This window comes from Malus sylvestris, chromosome 9 (assembly GCF_916048215.2).
Source record: "Malus sylvestris chromosome 9, drMalSylv7.2, whole genome shotgun sequence".
NCBI classification, from domain to species: Eukaryota; Viridiplantae; Streptophyta; class Magnoliopsida; order Rosales; family Rosaceae; genus Malus; species Malus sylvestris.
This window is the reverse complement of record NC_062268.1, coordinates 34,692,566-34,714,067: the sequence shown is the minus strand read 5'-3', so window position 1 is coordinate 34,714,067 and position 21,502 is coordinate 34,692,566. Positions and strand designations below refer to the sequence as shown.

The 21,502-nt window shown below is 41.6% G+C and overlaps 1 pseudogene; it reads left to right on the top strand.

The window, feature by feature from the left end:
• The first annotated feature begins 3,148 nt into the window (after positions 1–3,148).
• Positions 3,149–13,900, top strand: LOC126582635 (uncharacterized; annotated as a pseudogene).
• The last annotated feature ends 7,602 nt before the right edge of the window (positions 13,901–21,502 follow it).

Here is a 21,502-nt window from a genome sequence, read left to right as displayed (position 1 = left end):
TAGAATGCATAAACTGTAATGCCCCATTTCCAAACTATTTACTTTCGAGAGTAATCATCGATGATAAGCCTAATTAGACACTAGCTAAATTATCTATCAATTAATTCCTTTTCCTTACTTCAATTTCTTGAATTCACGCAATGGTTTATGATCGACATTTAACCACTAAAACATAGGGTCAAATCTTATAATCTTTCCACCAATGTCCCTCAAACTGCTCAATTTCCCAAATTAGACTATTGTCTCGATTATTCATTCTCATTTATTATATGGCTACATTTAACGTCTCGTTAGACTGCCTATGTACCCTAAGCAGGGATCAAGCCATTCGTAATTCACAATAATTATTTGAATGTGATATGCATAAATCAATTTAGAAACGTTTGTGGAACTATCAAGTATATACATATGATAAGAAGGAAAAGATCCACTTACCTGGAGTCCACACTATGATTCACTAGCATGCACATTGAGGCGTCCTGAATGATTGGCGCCTGGAACAATTATCAAATCACATCTCAGAACTCTTATCAATAAAATACGTAACTTACATAAAGCACATCCTCAAAGACATTCTAAAATAGTTTAAGACCTACTGACCACAAGTCAATCATCGATCAAAGATCGACGGTAGGGTTTACAATTCTGTATAACTTGATCTGGAAGATCCGCACATCAGATTTCCAATCCGCAATCTCTAAGGATCCACATTATACTTCTAGAATAACACACTAAATTTGCATTACGATCCAACGGTCGGATCTCTGCTAATTGCCCAAAATCAATTGGCGGTTAACATTTATTTTACAAACTTACAAATCCAATTCGGGAAGATCGGTACTTTGGATTCCCGATCCATAAATTCCTATGGTCCTTAAATATTATGTACTTTAATGTATTAAAGTTTGGTGATGATCCAATGGTCAGATCGTTAATTCACATAAATACTTATTAACGTAGCACAGAGAATTTAGGTTCCAACGATCAACCTACGTTTTCCAACTATCAAAAAATGAACTTAAGGCATCTAATTTAGCCTAAAAATGACATTGATGGTCCCTTGGCCATGTGCTGCCGCACTAGTCGCCGCGGGTGACGGTCAGCCGCCTCGGCTCGCTGGAAAATTCAACTATTTCTAAAAATTCTCAACAATTACCGAAATTAAGATCTCAACAAGGGGATATATTTTCATACATGGGCCGAAGTCCAATTCGGCCGGGAAACACCTCAAATTTGGCAGGGATCACTGGAAACCCTCAAAATGGTTTCTTTTCGATTCGACAATTTTTGAGCTCCAACGTCCCAACCAAAGATTAGGACATGTTCATAGGTTCACAAGGAGTCCATTGATAGTGGTGGTGGTCGGATTTGACTTTAGAAACAACAGAAAACGTCGTGGGTGCCCTCGGACTCGCTGGAGAAGACGACGTTGATTCGCCGTGAAATGATGACCCACCGCTGTCAAGCTTGGGTGGAAATGGAAGCTAGGACGACATGAATTCTTTTGGTGGTGGTGGCAATGCCCAGTTCACCGGAAGGATGCTGGAATCGGCGTCGAGGTTTTGAATGGTTGGTCGGGTTGCGCGGGTTGAGGTAACCCAGTTCCCTTCCCCTCATTTTCTCTTCTTCCTTTCTCCTCTTCTGATTCGTCCCCTTCCCTCCTTGTTCCTCCTTCTCTCATTCCCATTGGTCCACCCCCTCTCTCTCTTCTTTCTGGTTGGGCAGTGGCCCTTTTCCTTTCCTCTTCTTCCTCTTTTCAAATAATTAAATATGAAAAATAATTATAAACATTATAAAAATATATGAAAATGTATGGATAGTGACTTAAACAAAAAATACTTCTTGAGTACTTCAGGAAAACGCTAAAGGATTAATCCATACACGTCATTGTATGCTGATCCACAAAAGTCAATACCCTCGCCTCTAAGGGCATTATCGTAAATTTCATATTTTAAAATTTATAAAATAATAAGATTTGGGACGGGTCGTCACAAGATACATTTTGGTACTAACATTTCAGTGCATATATTTCAGTACACACATTTAGGTACATTAATCATCTTATTTATTAATTATATTTTGATGTTTTAATTATTTCTCTTTTTCTTCTTAATTTTGATGTATTAATTTTATTTCATTATAATTCTCATTTTCATTTCATTAATTGTAATATATTTTGTTGTAAACATTTAGATAAACTAATTTTTGTTATACAACATATTTCAATGTACTTTGTCTTCTTCCTTTAGGTACATTGAATTCATTATAATATATTTCGATGCATACATTTAGGTACACACATTTTTGTACATACATTTCGGTACAAACATTTAGGTACATTAATTCAATATAATACATTTTGGTAGATACATTTTGGTACTAACATTTCAGTGCATATATTTCAGTACACACATTTAGGTACTAACATTCCCACGTACCAAACGGTACCTTAGTTCTGTGCCCGAAAAACAACATGATTATTATTTTTTTCTTTCTTTTGAACAAAAGATATTATCTACACGAAGAAATGGATGAGCTTAGCCTCATAATAGATTAGCAATAATATATTTCAAATTTGCATTTGACAAAAATCGAACATAAAACCTCTCACTTATAAGTGAAGAGGATTAAGCCCAATATTATCTTTTCTTCACTTTTATATTTTATATTATATTTTTTAAAAAGGTCAAAGATAAATTAATATTTCAATAAATCTACCTAATATCTTTTAACAAAAAACTAATATACAAACACAAATTCATTTGCAGAATATACAATATGAAACCTAACTAAAATATATAAAAACAGATGCGAGAAGAGAGAGTAGAGAGAAATTGTAGAATGTTTAGGGATGATGTAATTATCCCTGTACATGTGACCATGAGAAAAGAGTAACTTGTACTTTAACTATATACAAAGTGTAACAATAAATAATCACTAGAATAATGAGCAATCTAAAACTCAAGCTAACTAGGATTTACACCATCACACATTTCCTATGATAATGACATATTGCAGTTTTGGTTGTTATTCCGGGGTTGTTCATCCAGACAAACGAAAAATCTAATTTAGCGCGTCTCGTTGACCATAAAAGGTCCCACTCGACTTGTAACCAACTACAGACCCTCTTCCACTTCCAGCACTTCGATCCATAGTTGCTTCCAGTTGGTGTCACACCATCAAATTCAATACAAAAGTAATGATATGGAAAACATGAAGATGAAGATGTCAAAGTTTTAGAAACAGATGATGATGCACGTGTCATTGTTCTTGTCACGTCTGATTCTTCCGCTGCTCTGTATTATTACTGTCCTTGATGGTGCTTTTGTTTATGGGGAAAGTGATTATGTCTCAAACAGTTGGAGACTCAGGAATGAGAAGGGATGCTTGGAACTTCTGCAATGAAGTTGGAGCAGAAGCACCTGATATGGGCAGCCCCAGAGTTGCTAATTGCTTTAATCTCACAAGTAAGCCTAATCACCATCAACCAACAAAGAAACTGAGGAAAATTCACTTCAATCATTTATTTACTTGCTCACCATTTGTTTGATAAATGTTCCAATACCTTGACAATGTTGGTCACTACATAATTCTTAATTAATTCTGATTAATTTATCTGTTAAACTTAGGTACTTCCTTAAAACACAGAGTGAGCGAAAAAGATAACTTGCTTGGGGTGGGGACACCATTCCCAGGGATCAGCCAGAGAGCTTTGTGCAACGTAGACCTCTATGCAGTCGAGAAGGAGCTGTATCTGGATTCTCTGTGTCAAGTCCCAGACTCTCCAAAACCATGGCAGTTCTGGATGATTATGCTAAAAAAAAAAATGGAAACTTTGACACAATGGCTGGGCTGTGCCCTTCCAATGGGAAAAAGACACCGCCTTTTAGCGATCCCGGAAGGTTCCCTTGCTTTGGTAAGGGCTGTATGAATCAACCCACTGTGGTCCACCAGAAGACTCAGCTGCTGGATGGTAATACTACATTGAGAGGAGCTTTTAGTGGGACTTATGATCTGGGATCCAACCCTAGTGATGGGCTCGATTTGATATCTTTCTACCAGGTGGAATGGGAGAAGAAACTTGATGCTGGAAGCTGGCAGTTCAGACACATACTCAAGACTTCAAAGAATTATCCATGGCTGATGCTCTACCTCAGAGCTGATGCAACCCAAGGATATTCTGGTGGCTATCACTATGATACAAGAGGAATGCTCAAAACAGTAAGTAGAATAATCGATTCATCCGAATATAATTTTGAGCACTCGCATCTAATTACGTTACTTAACTCCGCCGTGTAAGTTTATCTTACATTGCCGGTCCCAAGCCCGGATAAAGGAGGAGGGGGAGGGCGTCAGGTAGTCGACAGCCGGCGCTCCATGATTACGTCGAATCTTTATGAAAATGAATCCAGAACGAAATCGCGCTAAAGCTAGGGCGTCACCCGTAAGTGGCGCGCTGTGTGGCCTGAGCACAGTGATAAGTGAGCAAGGGTCGCTGTATCTCCATCGGCACCCGGATGCAGTGTTAAATGAGCAAGGGGGCTATAGAAACTTCTTTTCGAACGACTCCACTCAAAGTTGTTTGGGAGTATATGCTCCTATCAACTTTACACGGGACACACAAAAGAAGTACTTTGATCCTATTAAACGGGGAAGGGTGAAGAAGCTAGGACAGAAAGGTAGAGTTCAAGAGAGCAAAATGCGTTTAGGAACGTGGAATATAGGAACCTTGACGGGAAAATCTATGGAAGTAGTAGAAGTTATGGTGAGGAGAAGGATAAATATTATATGCCTACAAGAAACTAAGTGGGTTGGTCGTAAGGCAAAGGATCTAGAAAACTCAGGGTTTAAACTATGGTATTCGGGCACAAATAGAACGAGAAACGGTGTTGGCATCATCGTGGACAAGACCTTGACACAAGATGTTGTAGATGTCAAGAGGGTAGGAGATAGAATCATGGCAATCAAGATTGTAATAGGATAAGAACTTATCAATGTGATTAGTGCGTACGCACCTCAAGTAGGGTTGGATACGAGTTCGAAGGAGAAATTTTGGGAAGACCTTGGAGACTTGGTGCAAGGAATTGCTCAGACGGAGAAGTTATTTATAGGAGGAGATTTAAATGGACACGTGGGCAGGGAGACAGGCAACTATGGAGGTTTTCATGGTGGCCATGGTTTTGGGGAGAGAAACGAGGATGGGGAAGCTATCTTGGATTTTGCAATGGCATATGATCTCTTCTTAGCCAACACCTTCTTTAAGAAGAGAGAAGAACATGTGATCACCTACAAGAGTGGGTCGTCAAAAACACAAATAGATTTTCTTCTAATGAGGAAAGGGGATCGTATAACTTGTAAGGATTGCAAAGTTATACCAGGAGAGAGCGTGGCTAATCAACATCGCTTGTTGGTGATGGATGTACATATCAAAAGAGTGAGAAAAAAGAACAAGACTTGGAAGTGCCCAAGGACTAGATGGTGGAATCTAAAAGAAGAAAAACAAGCCATTTTCAAAGAGAAAGTCATCACCCAGTGTGTGTGGGATAGAGAGGGGGAAGCTAACCAAATGTGGGATTCCATGGCTAGTTGTATCCGAAAAGTAGCAAAAGAGGTATTAGGAGAGTCCAAGGGCTTTGCCCCACACCAAAAGGAATCTTGGTGGTGGAATGAGGAGGTACAAACAAAGGTGAAGGCTAAGAAGGAATGTTGTAAAGCCTTATACAAGGATAGGACCGATGAAAATGGTGAAAGGTATAGAAAAGCGAAGCAAGAGGCGAAGAAAGCTATGAGAGAAGCTAAGTTAGCGGCTTATGACGATATGTATAAGCGACTAGATACCAAAGAAGGAGAGTTGGATATCTATAAACTAGCTAGAGCAAGGGAAAAGAAGACAAGGGACCTAAACCAAGTGAGGTGCATCAAGGATGAGGATGGAAAGGTTCTTGCTACAGAGAACGCAATTAAAGACAGATGGAAATGTTATTTTTATATTCTTTTCAATGAAAGACATGAAAGGAGTGCTTCTTTAGGGGAGTTGAGTAACTCAGAAGAGTGTAGAAACTATTCTTTTTATCGTAGAATCCGGAAGGAAGAAGTGGTTGTAGCTTTGAAGAAGATGAAGCATAGAAAAGCAGTAGGCCCAGACGATATACCAATCGAAGTGTGGAAAGTTTTGGGAGAGACAGGTATAACATGGCTCACTGACCTTTTCAATAGGATTCTGAAAACGAAGAAGATGCCAAATGAGTGGCGAACGAGCACTTTGGTGCCTATCTACAAGAATAAGGGCGATGTACAAAATTGCATGAACTATAGGGGTATTAAGCTAATGAGTCATACAATGAAGCTCTGGGAGAGAGTCATTGAGCATAGATTGAGGCAAGAGACACGGGTTTCGGACAACCAATTCGGGTTCATGCCAGGGCGCTCAACCATGGAGGCAATCTATCTCTTACAAAGATTGATGGAAAGATATAGAGATGGGAAAAAGGACTTACACATGGTCTTTATAGATTTGGAAAAACCGTATGATAGGGTCCCAAGAGACATTCTTTGGAGGATTTTAGAGAAGAAAGGAGTACGAGTAGCATATATCCAAGCTATACAGGATATGTATGAAGGAGCAAAGACTGCCGTAAGAACTCATGAAGGACAAACCGAAAGCTTTCCCATAACTGTAGGATTACATCAAGGTTCATCCTTAATTCCTTACCTTTTTGCGTTGGTAATGGATGAGTTAACAGGACATATTCAAGATGATATTCCTTGGTGTATGCTTTTCGCAGACGATATAGTGTTGATAGATGAAACTCAGGAAGGGGTAAATGCAAAGCTTAACCTTTGGAGAGAAGTGTTGGAATCTAAAGGTCTTCGCCTAAGCCGATAAAAAACAGAATATATGGAGTGCAAGTTCAGTGCAAATGGAAGCCAAAACGAGTTAGGGGTGAGGATCGGAGATCAAGAAATACCAAAGAGCGACCGTTTTCGTTACCTAGGATCTATCTTGCAAAAGAACGGAGAATTAGATGGAGATCTCAACCATAGAATACAAGCTGGATGGATGAAGTGGAAGAGTGCATCCGGCGTGTTGTGTGACCGTCGTATGCCACTGAAGCTCAATGGAAAATTTTATAGGACGGCAATAAGGTCGGCGATGCTGTATGGCACAGAATGTTGGGCGGTGAAGCATCAACACGTACACAAAATGGGTGTAGCGGAGATGAGGATGCTTCGTTGGATGTGTGGGCACACGAGAAAGGATAAGATTAGGAATGAGGATATCCGGGGTAAAGTAGGAGTAGCCGAAATTGAAGGAAAGATGAGGGAAAATCAGTTACGGTGGTTTGGACATGTGCAAAGAAGGCCTACTGACGCTCCGATTAGAAGATGCGACTATGGGACAGAGGTTCAGGGCCGAAGGGGTAGAGGAAGACCTAGGAAAACTTTGGAAGAGACCCTAAGAAAAGACTTAGAGTACTTGGATCTAACGGAGGACATGACACAGGACAGAACACAATGGCGTTCTAAGATTCATATAGCCGATCCCACTCAGTGACTTGGATTTTCCAAGTCTCCAACCGAGAAGTTTCCCTCACTCGGGAAATTAAAGGAACACTACCTCAACCTACATGCTCCACTCACAAAGCTTCAACATACAAGCTTCAACAAAAGAAAATTCAAAGAACTTAGCGAAGAAGGCTTTGGTGTATTTAACACAATACGTTGAAATGAAGGAAAGCTTATTTATTGATATCCCCGATAAGTTACAAATATGTACATATACTTGAGTCAAAATAAACAAACAAGAGGGAGCCTTCACAAAGGTTGCTTAGGAGAAGTCTCAGCAGTCGGTAGAGCCCCAGAAAGAGAAGGCACCGGATAGGGATCATTCGGAGCCTCAGTATTGGACAGAACCCTAGAAGGAGGAGGCATCAGAGGTTGATCATTTGGAGCTTCATTAAGCGGTACAGCCCCAGAAGACGAAGGCAATAAATGCCTTTGGAACAAACCCACAAATCTCTGATGATCAAGTAAAACCTGACCATCAGATTCCTTCATCTGGTCAAGCTTCCTCTTCATGTTTGTAGCATAGTCATGTGCGAGCCGGTGCAACTGTTTATTCTCATGCTTGAGCCCTCTAATCTCCTGTTTGAGACTCATCACTTCAGCCGTCAATGATTCAACTTGGCGGGTTCGAGCAAATAGGCGTTGGGCCATATTAGACACAGAACCTGCACACTGAACACTGAGAGCCAGAGAATCCTTAACAGCCAACTCATCAGACCATTTGGAAAGTAGTCTGTTATCTTTGAGAGTGAGAAGGTTCCTGGCCACTACCGCAGCGGTCATATCATTCTTCATCACGGAATCCCCAACGGTAAGAGGACCAGTAGGGGAAACGAAGGATGGGCGCCATATGTTGTCTGGAGAAGGCGAGGCTGCCTCTTCAACAAGGTTCAAGTCAAAACGACTGTCGGATGGGCCATACATTTTCAAAGGTGTTGAAGAGAGAAGAGGTCGGACAAATCAAGATCTTAGAAGTGCAAGAATGGAGCTTCTACTGGTGGATATTCAAGTGTGCTTTGGAACTTAATGTCAGCCCCTATAAAAATCTGCACTCGACGAAGCTTCAGAAATCGAAGAGGCGCCTGCTCAGAAATCGAAGAGGCGTTTGCTTTCTCAAAAGCTAGGCTGCTCAGAGACCACGAGGGTCGATCTCAGAAATCGAAGAGGCGTTTGCTTTCTCAAAAGCTGGGCTGCTCAAAGATCACGAAGGCCGATCTTAGAAATCGAAAAGGCTTGCTTTCTCAAAAGCTGGGCTGCTCAGAGACCACGAGGGCCAATCTCAGAAATCGAAGAGGCACCTACTTTTTCAGCCTTGTCACACGCACACTCAGCTTTGCGAAAATTATGGGCATTCTGTCGAAGATTTCTGGCGAAGTAGAAAGCACATGAATCGTACTGTTCAATCACCCACTTCCCACACACAACAGTAGCTCATGGGTACCACAGATAACTTTGCCAAAGTTCTCTGACAAAGTTGAGACACGTGAAGCTTGCAGCTCCCACTACATCGCTCTGACTAAGAAGGGTAAAAGAATAGCAAAGAAACAACACTAACAAAGTTTAGACACATAAATTTTGAAGGTCTAGCTACCATATTATTACCCACAAGGGTAAAGGAACAGTACCACTGCTGGATAATTGGAAAGTCCCGGTGTGTCAACCTCTGTGCTTCGTGGCAAGGTAGACTAGCAAACATGCCCCAACCTTTACTCACATTTGAGAAAACACTCCCAACAAGATTGCTTGCTCCAAAATCGAAGAGGCACCGCCCTCCGAATCTCGAGAGCCAGACTCCCAACATGATTACTTTCTAAAAAATCGAAGAGAGGGTAAAGGAACAGTACCACTGCTGGATAATTGGAAAGTCCCTGTGTGTCAACCTCTGTGCTTCGTGGCAAGGTAGACTAGCAAACATGCCCAACCTTTACTCACATTCGAGAAAACACTCCCAACAAGATTGCTTGCTCCAAAATCGAAGAGGCACCGCCCTCCGAATCTCGAGAGCCAGACTCCCAACATGATTACTTTCTCAAAAATCGAAGAGACACCGCTCTCCGAATCTCGAGAGCCAGACCCCCAGCAAGATTGCTTTCTCAAAAATCAAAGAGGCATCGTTCTCCGAATCTCGAGAGCCAGATCCCCGACAGGATTGCTTGTTCAAAAACCGAAGAGGCACCACTTTCCCAACTTCAAGAGCTGGTTCTCCTTGGATAAAGCTTGTCTGTAATCTTCACACGCAACATCAGCTTTCCAGATACCACATACCACTTTTTCAAAGTGCTCTGACAGAGTTAAAACATGTGAAGCTGGGCAGCTCCCACTACCGTGCTATGACCAAGCAGGGTAAAGGAATAGCATTATTACTTGATGTTAGGGAGACTCCTATATATGTCGACCTCCATCCCCAACGGACAGGCAGACCTGCAAAAATGCTCAACCCTTCCTCTTATCTAAGAGGGCACTCCCAACGAAGCCTTTCGATATATTCAGCTTTCTTTCCCCCCGATAACACCTCTGTAAACAAGCTATACTAGAGCAAGAATATCTCATATCATCAGGGTTAAAAGCAAGAGTATCCCATATCATGCTTTTTCCCTGTCTTTTCCTTTGGCCTTGTTCTTACCTGCAAGACAAGGAGAAAGAGAGCAATCAGTCAGCACTTGGAATCAAGCTTCCAGCCAGGAACTGACTGCCTGGAACCGCTTACCTGATTACTTACCTGGCATTGCTCTCGAGTACTCATCTTCAACATCCTATGCTTCCAGGAAAGATACCGCATCTGCATGAGGAACAGATAGGGCAAGTGAGAAGGATACAAGGAAGCATGTGGAGACAAGCGTAACAGCACACGTGCCGATACATCCACTACTATGTCAAAAGCAAAAGTATCCCATATCAGCAGGGTTGAACGTACTCTAGATTTGATGGACTTGTTTTGACCCTCAAATTCTTCAGTCGGCCTTATACTCTAGAGGAAACCAGAAAACCCTCCAGCCCAGTTCAAGAATAAGCCTGTGGAAAGTTACTTCTTCAAAAGCAAAAGTATCCCATATCATCTCTTCTCAATTTTCTTCTCTTTATCCTTCATGCTGCCTGCAAGATAGGGAGAATGTGAACAATCAGCCGGAGCTCTGATTGCTTACCTTGTCTGTCACCTCTTTCAGCAGATCCCCTAGCTCGGCGACTTGGGGGACTCCTACTACATGGTTTGTATCGCGCTTGACCAAGCCTGAAACTACAAGTAAGCTTCAAGTGAAATTGATACATTACCTTGTGCATCTCCACCAGTTACAGATACCACCCCTGGATGGAGGAAGAGTACTTCCAGAGAAGATGCCACATCTACCTATGAGACAGATAAGGCAAGTCAAGACGATACCACACTCCGGTACTTAGAAGTTTCGTGGTTACGAGATCATTCTCCCACAATATTTCCTAATGTCATTTGTACTAAATCATTCACTTATACTCACTAAAGGAGAGCTTGAACCTATGTACTTGTGTAAACCCTTCACAATTAATGAGAACTCATCTATTCCGTGGACGTAGCCAATCTGGGTGAACCACTTACATCTTGTGTTTGCTTTCCTATCTCTATCCATTTATATACTTATCCACACTAATGACTGGAGCAATCTAGCGAAGATCACAAAAAGTGACCGTTTTCGCTACCTAGGATCTATCTTGCAAGAGAACGGAGACTTAGATGGAGATCTCAACTATAGAATACAAGTTGGATGGATGAAGTGTAAGAGTGCATCCGGCGTGTTGTGTGACCGTCGTAGGCCACTGAAGCTCAAGGGAAAATTTTATAGGACGGCAATAAGGCTGCGATGTTGTATGGCACATAATGTTGGGCGGTGAAGCTTCAACACGTACACAAAATGGGTGTAGCGGAGATGAGGATGCTTCGTGGGAGGTATGGGCACATGAGAAAGGATAAGATTGGGGATGAGGATATCCGAGGTAAAGTAGGAGTAGCCAAAATTGAAGGAAATATGAGAGAAAATCGGTTCCGGTGGTTTGGACATGTGCAAAGAAGGCCTACTGACGCTCCGGTTCGAAAATGTGACTACGGGACAGAGGTTCAGGGCCGAAGGGGTAGAGGAAGACCTAGGAAAACTTTGGAAGAGACCCTAGGAAAAGACTTGAGTACTTGGATCTAACGGAGGACATGACACAAAACCGAGTGCAATGGCGTTCTAGGATTCATATAGCCGACCCCACTTAGTGGGAAAAGGCTTTGTTGTTGTTGTTGTTGTTGCATCTAACTACGTTACTTACACTTGTAATTGCATACACAAAGTTTAGTCTTATTGCTTGTCTTGGTGATTAAGAAAATATGTAATGTAGTGACTGGCATACAGGAAATATACTTTCCTTGTATCTTATGACAAATAACAAACTACCAATTAACAAAACAAGGACACAAATGGACGGCTGAGAATCTGCCAAGCTAATTGGATTTTCTGGTGTTAATTTATTCAGCTGAGGATTTTCATGAATAATGAATCTTGTATCTGTCTCGGTCCTTTTTGCATAAATAGATTAATTATTCAATTATGTTACTGTTAGATAGCATTTCATACCAAACCATGGTCAACGGTGTTATAAACTTCAAGTTCTTGACTTTTTTTAACTGTTAATGGTACTATTAGGCCAACCCTGGAGATGTTCTTCCAGTGAGGGTCACAAGGCCGCTTAATCAAGCGGTCTAAGTCAGGCTGAATTTTTGCCTAAAGCCGCAACTCGCAAGTTCCATGACACCCGGCTATGCATCTAATTTAATTAAGTAGAGAAGAATAACTTGTGTCAAATTATATGTAAAATCATCTTTCTTTGAAGTTGGATTTGCCTGTGTTTTGTAATATACTTTGCTTCTAGATTATTTGAGAAGAAAAGGATTATGTTAGTCCATTTTATCACATAACTTACAATTGAAAGTCAATTTTCAGCCTCCAGAATCACCTAATTTTAAAGTAAGGCTGACTTTGGACATCAAAAAAGGAGGAGGACCCAAGAGCCAGTTTTACCTCATTGACGTTGGTGGCTGTTGGAAGAACAATGGCAAACCCTGTGACGGGGATGTGCTCACGGACGTGACCAGATACACGGGGATGGCAAACCCGGAAACTGCGGCTTGGTGCAGCCCCACAAATTTAGTCAATTGCCCGCCATACCATATCACTCCGGATAACAGAAAAATTTATAGAACCGGCACCGCCAACTTCCCATATGGGGCTTATCACTTCTACTGTGCTCCGGGAAGTGCTCAATATTTAGAGAAACCTGTAAGCGTATGTGATGCTTACAGTAATCCCAGGCACAAGAGATAGTTCAGTTGCCTCCTCACCCCATCTGGGCCGAGTACAGCTATCCAACCAAACAAGGGCAGGGTTGGATTGGGGATGCTAGAACTTGGGAGCTTGATGTTGGAGGCCTATCCAGTAAACTCCACTACTACCAGGTAATTAATTAAATTAAAATGTCGTGTTTGGTAACTATTTTGTGTTCAGTTTAAACCATTTATAACTTCATGTGATTGATTTACATTTTCTGTTTGTGGTTTTGTAGGATCCCGGCACCACTTCTGCAAGAAGGATATGGGGATCAATTGATGTGGGTACAGAAATTTTTGTTAGTGACAAGGATGAAGTTGCAGAGTGGACTCTAAGGGTGTGTTTGTTTACCCTCACTAACTTCTAGACTGGACTACTTGTTAAAATAGTCTTGTGTTTGTTGTGCCGAAGGAATAAGTTTAGTGGGACTAAAGAGGACTCGCCTTGACTAAAACCTTCGCTAGAAGGTCTTAGCGGGAGCTCCCGAAAAGCACCGGACTAGCTAAGACCGAGCTTTGCTTCGACTTGGGATTCGTCTGCTTCGCTTCGACCTCGACTCATCTCCTTCACTTCGACCTCGATTCGTCTGCTTCACACGATTGACGACGAACCTGCATCACCGTCGTTGAAACCCAAATCTCCAAAAGACAAGATCTTTGTGAACCCAATGGTGGGTGAGTAAGGAATATGGAGGCCGAGAATGCCAGCTGAGGCAGTGGGATGCCGGCGATGAAAATAAGATCATTAGCTGCACTCAGATGAAGAGGTTGCCTTTCGAGAAAGAGGGGAAGAGATTTGTGGAATTGGCTTTGATTTGATCTGCGTTTGAAATTGGAGATCTGCAATTGTGACTTTCAGAAAGAGGAAGAGATTTCTAGAATATCTTTTGGTTTGATCTGATATACAATTAATGGAATTGGGAGTTGGTTTTGATAATATCTCAAATTGTGAAATTGTTTCAGAGAAAGAAGAAGAGTTTTAAGAAAAAATAAAAAAGAGAGAATGAATAATAAAATATTAATATATATGAATTAAATAATATAACATTAAAATTTGTTAATTATTTTGTTTCTTAGTCCGACATTGCACCAAACGTTTCACTAAGTTAGTCAAACTTAGTCTAATATAAGCCAGTCCAGCTTAGTCTTTGAAGCTAGTTCAGTCCGAGATAGTCCGATTCAACAAACGCACCCTCAGGGTTCTAGGTTTGCTGTCCCGAAAATAGTGTCTCTATTATGTCTCCTTATTCATTTTTTTGATACTTTGTCATACCACTTAACTCTAACTTAACATTGTTATTTTTTAATAATTAAAATAAATAAATATTAAAAAGTAAAAAATCCCTAAGGCATAGAGTCCTCCAGATCCTGCAAAACACAAAGCAATGTACCCCAATCATCATCTGACAAAAAACCTTAAGGCGTTTGCAGAAGGAGATGCATCGCGGCGACGATGGCAAATCCGACGATGGCGGTTTCCCATTGCCACTTCTAGATTCACGAGTAAGGTAGGGGGTAGGGGTGGGTGGGGACTGGGGAATTTTGTTTCTTCTTCTTTCCGTCAACATTTTCCAGATTCATGAAATCCCTCTCAATTTTTCTGGGTTGCCGATGGTGCCAGGATCGAACTGGTTGCTCCGATTCAGGTCCCTCTCGGTTTTCCAGATTCACTCACTAGCCTACTTAATGTCTCTTAGTTTTCATTTTTATTTTAAGTATTATATTGTATTTCTCTAGATTGGGTTGTGCTGCCATCGATTCATGGTGGTGATGGGTTGGAGAAAAGACAAAGGAGGGTGAGAGAAGCAAACCATGGGCGTCGAAGAGGGCTCAAGACCTTTTGGTTTCTGTTTTAAATATTTTTCTTTTTAACTTCTAAATGTTAAATAAAAGGTCTAATTGGTTAAATGGCTCCCGTGGTCATAAGGTATTCGGATGATAGCCCTTGTAATAAAAAAATTTAGATTTAAACCCTTGTGGTCACAGTCTGTTAGGATTTAAACCTGTGGTCTAAGTCTGTTAGGATTTATGCCATTCTGTCATTCCTCCATTAGGTTTAGGTTGGCTAAATCAGATAAATGGTCCCCGTGGTCATAAGGAATTCGGAAGATAGCCCATGTGGTAGAAAAAATTCGGATTTAAACCCCTGTGGTCTAAGTCTATTAGGATTTATTCCTGAAATTAGAGGTTATGTCATTCCTTTGTTAAGCTTACATGTGGAGCAGAGTTTCTCTGAGTATCTATCAATAAAAAATATCTTACAATAAAAAGAGGGGGGGGAGATTTTAGTTGATGGTAAAAAAATTCATTCATCTCAGTTATTTCACAAGAAGAAAAAGACGAAAACAGAGGATCTGTTGAATTTCAAATAGTTAGTTTCATCAATAGAATACGAAGACTTACTTCACATTTACAATTACACAAAAAAAACTATTTATCTCAGAGAGGTTTACGTAAAATTCTGAGAAAACGCCAACGATTACTGTCTTATTTGTCAAAGAAAAATAGAATATGTTATAAAGAATTAATTAATCGGTTGGATATTCGGGAGTCAAAAACTCGTTAATTTTATAAAGGCATTTTTAATTATTTGATTTATTAGATCTTGAATTTTAATGAATTATGTGATTTATTAGTTCCACCTCGTTCTGTCGAGTATTCTCAGAGAAACTCTGCTCCACCTGTAAGCTTAGCGGAGAAATGACAGAACCTCTAGTTTCTGGCATAAATCCTAACAAACTTAGACCACAAGGATTTAAATCCTAACAGACTGTGACCACAGGGGTTTAAATCTGATTTTTTTTTACCACAGGGGCTATCATCCGAATACCTTATGACCACGAGGATCATTTATCCGATTAGGCCTAAATAAAAAACTTAACAGAGTTATTTATCAGTTAAGTGGAAAACATGTGTCAAAATATTAAGAAGCAGAGACACACATGAGACACACAAAAGGAGACAGCAAACCTAGAGCTGACTCTAAGCGACTTCGACGTTATTTATAGACCCCGCCAAATATAATTCATAACTCCACATCCATGCCAGCATTTTCTTCAAACCTTTTCATCTTTCCAATTGTTTTACCGAATATATTTAGAGCTAGGTGTTGTCAAGGCTGGGCTGCCTAGGGCTCACTTCCGAGGGGCTCCCAATTTTATTTTATCACACACACGCACATATTGTTGGAGGATAAAATCCGGTTTCGACTCATAGGCCAGTCCAAGTCACCTAAGGATGGTGTTATGCAAGGTAAACCATAAGGAGAGCCCACGAGGAACAGGCAGGTGCACGTGTCCAGGTAACCGCCTCCATTACGGAGGATCACTGAGGAAGTGGGAAAGGAAAATATGGCGTAGTGCTTGTTCCCGAAGCATGCGGTCATATTACGGAGGATTATTGAGGAAGTGGGAAAGGAAAGTGATGTGGTGCTTGTTCCCGAAGCATGCAGTCATATTACGGATGACCACTAAGGAATTGGGAAAGAAAAAAAGATCGTGGTACTTGTTCTCTAGGCATGCAATCCTATAAAGATGGAGTGGAGCCAAAAAACAAGGTAGTGAGGAGAACTCGAGATCTAGAGAATAGAAACCAATCGACTGACTTGAGCGTCGAAGTATCTTTTGCAGGTATCCACCTGGGCAAACTGCATCTGTGGAGGTATTTCTTCTTGTAGGAAATCTCACTCCAACAGTTGGTGCCGTCTGTGGGAAACAAAATCAAACTACAAACATGACTGGATCCACACAAGAAGTTCTGAATCCCTCTGAAGACGTAGAGACTCAATCGGTACATGCTAAGTCTCAATCTCAAAATAGTGAACCCAGTCTTGCTATGGAACAATTTAGAAGGTTAACGAGGGAATTGCGTGAAACAAAAAAGACAGCAAATGAGGCGTTGAAGAAGGCTGAAGCGAGAAATGCCGTAGAAGATGTAACAGGCACCAAAAGACAACGTGCAGAAGAGGAGGATAATGAAGGTAGCTCTAGTAGCACGCCATCTAGTAATTGTGTTGAAGTGACGAAAAATCAGGGCGAATGGGGCTACAGGGGAAAAAGATCGAAAAAGGTAAAAGATGTTGATTTGCGAGAACAAATTGAGATGATTGTGAAGGGATACAAGCCACAAACCCCAACGGAGCTTGCCTTAGAAGCGGTCAGAGGAATTCGCTAATCGTCGTTCACAGAGGATATCCTGAAAGCTAAAAACCTACCAAGTTCACCCAACCAAAGTTTAGACTATTTGAAGGCACGACTGATCCTGTCGAACACATTTACCACTTTCAACAGCAGATGGCGCTTGAAGGAGACGATGAGGCCCTCCTGTGCAAGTTGTTCCCCTCAAGTCTTTCGGGATCATCTTAATGTGGTTCAAAAAACTGAAACCGAGGTCTATCGGAAGTTTCACAGATCTCTATGAAGTGTTCATATCTCAATATGTCTGTAATCGGAGGCCAAGAAAAGATGTTACGATCTTGTTCAGCACCAAACAAAATGTTGGCAAGAGCCTCAAGAGCTACATAACTAGGTTCACAGAAGAGATGTCTACCCTAGAAGAATGTGACTCTCACAATGCCGCTTTGGCATTCCGAGAAGGGGTGTTGCCTAGATTGAAGATACGTAGATCGTTAATCAAGACACCACTACTGGACATGAGGGAAATGATGGCCCGAGCTGATGGAATCATCAGATTAGAGGAAGAGGAATTTATCCAATCAAAATGGGCCACCGTGACTATTACTGCATCTCCAGCGGACATTACCGTGCTTACCTTGAAACCCACGGCTTAACCGAGGCAAGAAAGAAAATTTTCACGTGATCTGAAGGATGGATTTAATGAAAGATCTAGACTTGATCGCCCAAACACTAAATTAACAGTGAGCCTGGGTAAAATTTTTCACGAAAACAAAGGAAAAGGAATCTTTCGTGCACCAGCCCCAATTCGAACGCCGCTAGAGAAGCGAGACAGGAACAAGATATGCGCTTATAAAAACGACTTTGGTTATGCCACTAATGATTGTCGAAGCCTAAGGAACCAAGTGGAAGCTATGCTGAAGAAGGGGATGTTGTCACAATACCGCGTAGAATCGAGAGACGAATGCAAGAACGACGGAGGACTTCAAGCAGTAACATGAAACATTGGAGCGAATGAGAGGTTGTTGGATATCAATGTCATACATGGTGGGCCCCAACCCCCTGATGGACGTGAAGCACGTTATCAGTCGCAAAGACAGGAAGCCGAGAAGTCCAGACGCGTACACAACATAACATCAGCCCCCTGAAGTGTCTAAAGCATTAGATAATCTCAAAGTCATCTCCTTTAGCCAAAAAGACCTCGAAGGAATTCAATTCCCTCACAATGACGCATTGGTCGTGACGCTACGCGTTGCCAATTCAATAGTGAAAAGGATAATGATAGATGGGAGAAACAGCATAGACATTTTATTTTGGAGCATATTTAGAAGAATGAAATTAGACGAGAAAGAGATAAGGCCAAATCCAACTTTTATCTATGCATTTGAAGGAACTAAGGCCCGGCCCATTAGAGACGTGACCCTTCCTGTCACGGCAGTAAGTAAGACTCTTTTCGTCACTTTTGTCATCATCGATGCACTGAGTGCATATAATGCCATTATGCGAAGGGATTGGATTCATCGAATGGATGGGGAAGCGTCAACCAGATGTCAAGTAATGAGGTGTTTGTTGACGGATGGTCAAACGACCATCGACATCAAAATGGATCAGCTGGAGGCCAGAAAATGCTACAACATGGCAACAGACATCAAGACAATCAGGGAAGTGCAATAAAGCACGAACCTTCATGAGAATAAACCATTATAACAATTAGCGGAAGACCCACCACAACAGGATCAGGAAAACGGCGATCAAGAACCCCTAATTATAGAACCACTGAGGGAAGAGGTTTTGGATCCAACCGATCCTAAGAAACGAATATGGGTGGGCTCCCTCCTATCTGATGCGGAAGTCGAAGAGTTGCTGAAATTTCTAAGGAGCAACGCTGATGTTTTTGCATAGTCTCATAGGGACATGCCAGGAATTAACCCGGAAGTGGCATGCCATCAGTTAAATGTTGATCCGAGTTGTCCTCCACACAGACAAAAGCAGAGGAGATTTGCGCCAGAACAAAATCAGATTATCAGTGCAGAAGTCAATAGGCTTCTTGAAGTTGGATTCATTCTCGATGTCCGGTGCCCAACTTGGGTTTTGAATGTCGTGGTGGTGGGCAAGAAAGAAAAAGGAAAATGGTGTGTGTATGTGGATTATACCAAATGAACAGAGCATGCTGGAAAGATTGTTTTCCAATTTCAAAGATTGACTAGACGGTGGATGCTACGGCTGGGTACGCACTATTGTCTTTCTTAGATGCTTATTCTGGTTATAACCAAATTCCTATGGTTGTTGAAGATAAAGAGAAAGCTACTTTTATCACTGAGCGTGGATTGTATTGTTACACCGTTATGCCTTTCAGACTCAAGAATGCCGGCTCGACTTATCAAAGGTTAGTGAACAAGATGTTTAAAAATCAAATCGAAAATACAATGGAAGTTAACATTGACGATATGGTCGTCAAAAGCCGAGAAAGGTGCTAACACATTGATCATCTACGCAACACTTTTGACGTATTGAAAAGATATCACATGTGGCTAAACCCGGCAAAATGCGCATTCGGTGTATCATCTGGGCAGTTCTTAGGGCACATAGTGAACAAATGAGGTATCGAACCGAACCTAGCAAAAGTTGAAGCCTTGTGTAACATGTCAGATCCGGTAACACCCAAAGGCATTTAAGTGTTAACCGGGCGAATCGCTGCCCTTAGTCATTTCATCTCACGATCATTCGATCGATGCAAACCTTTTTTTCAAGACATACAAAATCGGAAAGGAGATGTGTGGGGATAGGAGCAAAGGGAAGCTTTTGAACAACTGAAGAAATATCTCACAAGCCCATTGTTGTTAACCATTCCCAAGCAATAGGAGTTGTTATACATGTACTTAGCCGTAAGCGAAGGGGCAGTAAGCGCTGCGTTATTCAGAGAAGAAGGCTCGGTCCAACAACCCATATTTTACGTGAGCAAAAGTTTAATCGATGCAGAAAAGAGGTATTCGCTCATTGAGAAGATGGTGTTGGCCTTAGTAACCGCAAAGAAGAAGCTCCGTTAGTACTTCGAGGCACACACCATTGTGATGTTAACTAATCAACCGATGTGGGCTATCTTACCTAAACTAGACTTATCAGGAAGAATTACGAAGTGGGCCATCGAACTTAGTTCCTTTGACATAAAGTATCAGCCTCGAACGCAGCCAAATGACAGGTAATTGCTGACTTTCTTGTAGAATGTTATCCTCGTGAAAGTTTGTAGGGTGAATGCGAAGAAATTGCAAAAGTCGACCATAATGAGATCAAATGGGAGCTTTATGTGGATGGGTCATCCAGTCAAGCAAGAGCTGGGGCAGGGATCATTTTAATTTCTCCTGAAGGTATAGACTTAGAGTGTTCGATTCGGTTGGATTTTCCTACATCAAACAACGTGGCGGAATACGAAGCCCTGGTACTAGGCATTGAACTTGCAAAACAATCGAAGATAAGCTGTCTTACTATGCACAGTGATTCACAACTCATCGTCGGCCAAGCAACTGAAGAGTATACGACTAAAAATGTGAGGATAAAGGCATATCAGCAACTTGTTAAAGGGCTGGCGAATGGATTTAAGTATTTCGAGCTGAAGCAAATACCTAGAGAGATGAACGAAAGAGCGGATCAGCTAGCGTGCGCGACATCAACCGCACAAGAGAACCTGCGGGTAGCCGAAGTAGAATATCTGCACTCCCTGAGTATCGGAGTAATGCAATCAGACGTGATGCAAATCGACGGGCAAAGGTCGAGATTTGACAACCCGTTGCCAGAGCAAGCTCAAGTTGAGGATAAGGACTGTTGGATGACGCCAATCGTAAACTACCTGACAAAAGGGATCCAACCGGAAGATCTTGTGGAAGCGAGAAAACTCCGAATGAAAGCAGTAAGATATGCAATCCTTAGCGACACGCTCTATAGGAGGTCATTCTCAGGACCTTACCTCAGGTGCTTAAATCCAAGGCAGTCCGAATAGGTTCTGAGAGAATTACATGAAGGAATGTGTGGGAATCACTCAAGAGGAAGAAGCTTAGCACATCGAGCATTAACTCAAGGTTACTTCTAGTCGTACATGGCTCGAGACGCGGAACATTATGTAATAAAGTGCGACAAGTGCCAGAAATATGCCCTAGTTGTTAGACAACCTGCCGAAGAACTCAATCCAGTCGTAGGACCCTAGCCATTTGTAAAATGGGGCATGGATATCGTAGGCCTGTTGCCGAGGGCGCCCGGAAGTAACAAGTTCGTCCTTCTCGCCACAGACTACTTCACTAAGTGGGTAGAAGCAGAAGCGTATGTTTCTATCATGCAAGATGACGTTGTAAGATTCGTATGGCGGAACATTATATGCCGGTTTGGCGTACCAGGGGCGATTGTGACGGATAATGGAACACAGTTCGATAATCGGAAGTTTAGAAGCTATTGCACCGAGAAAGGGATCACATTA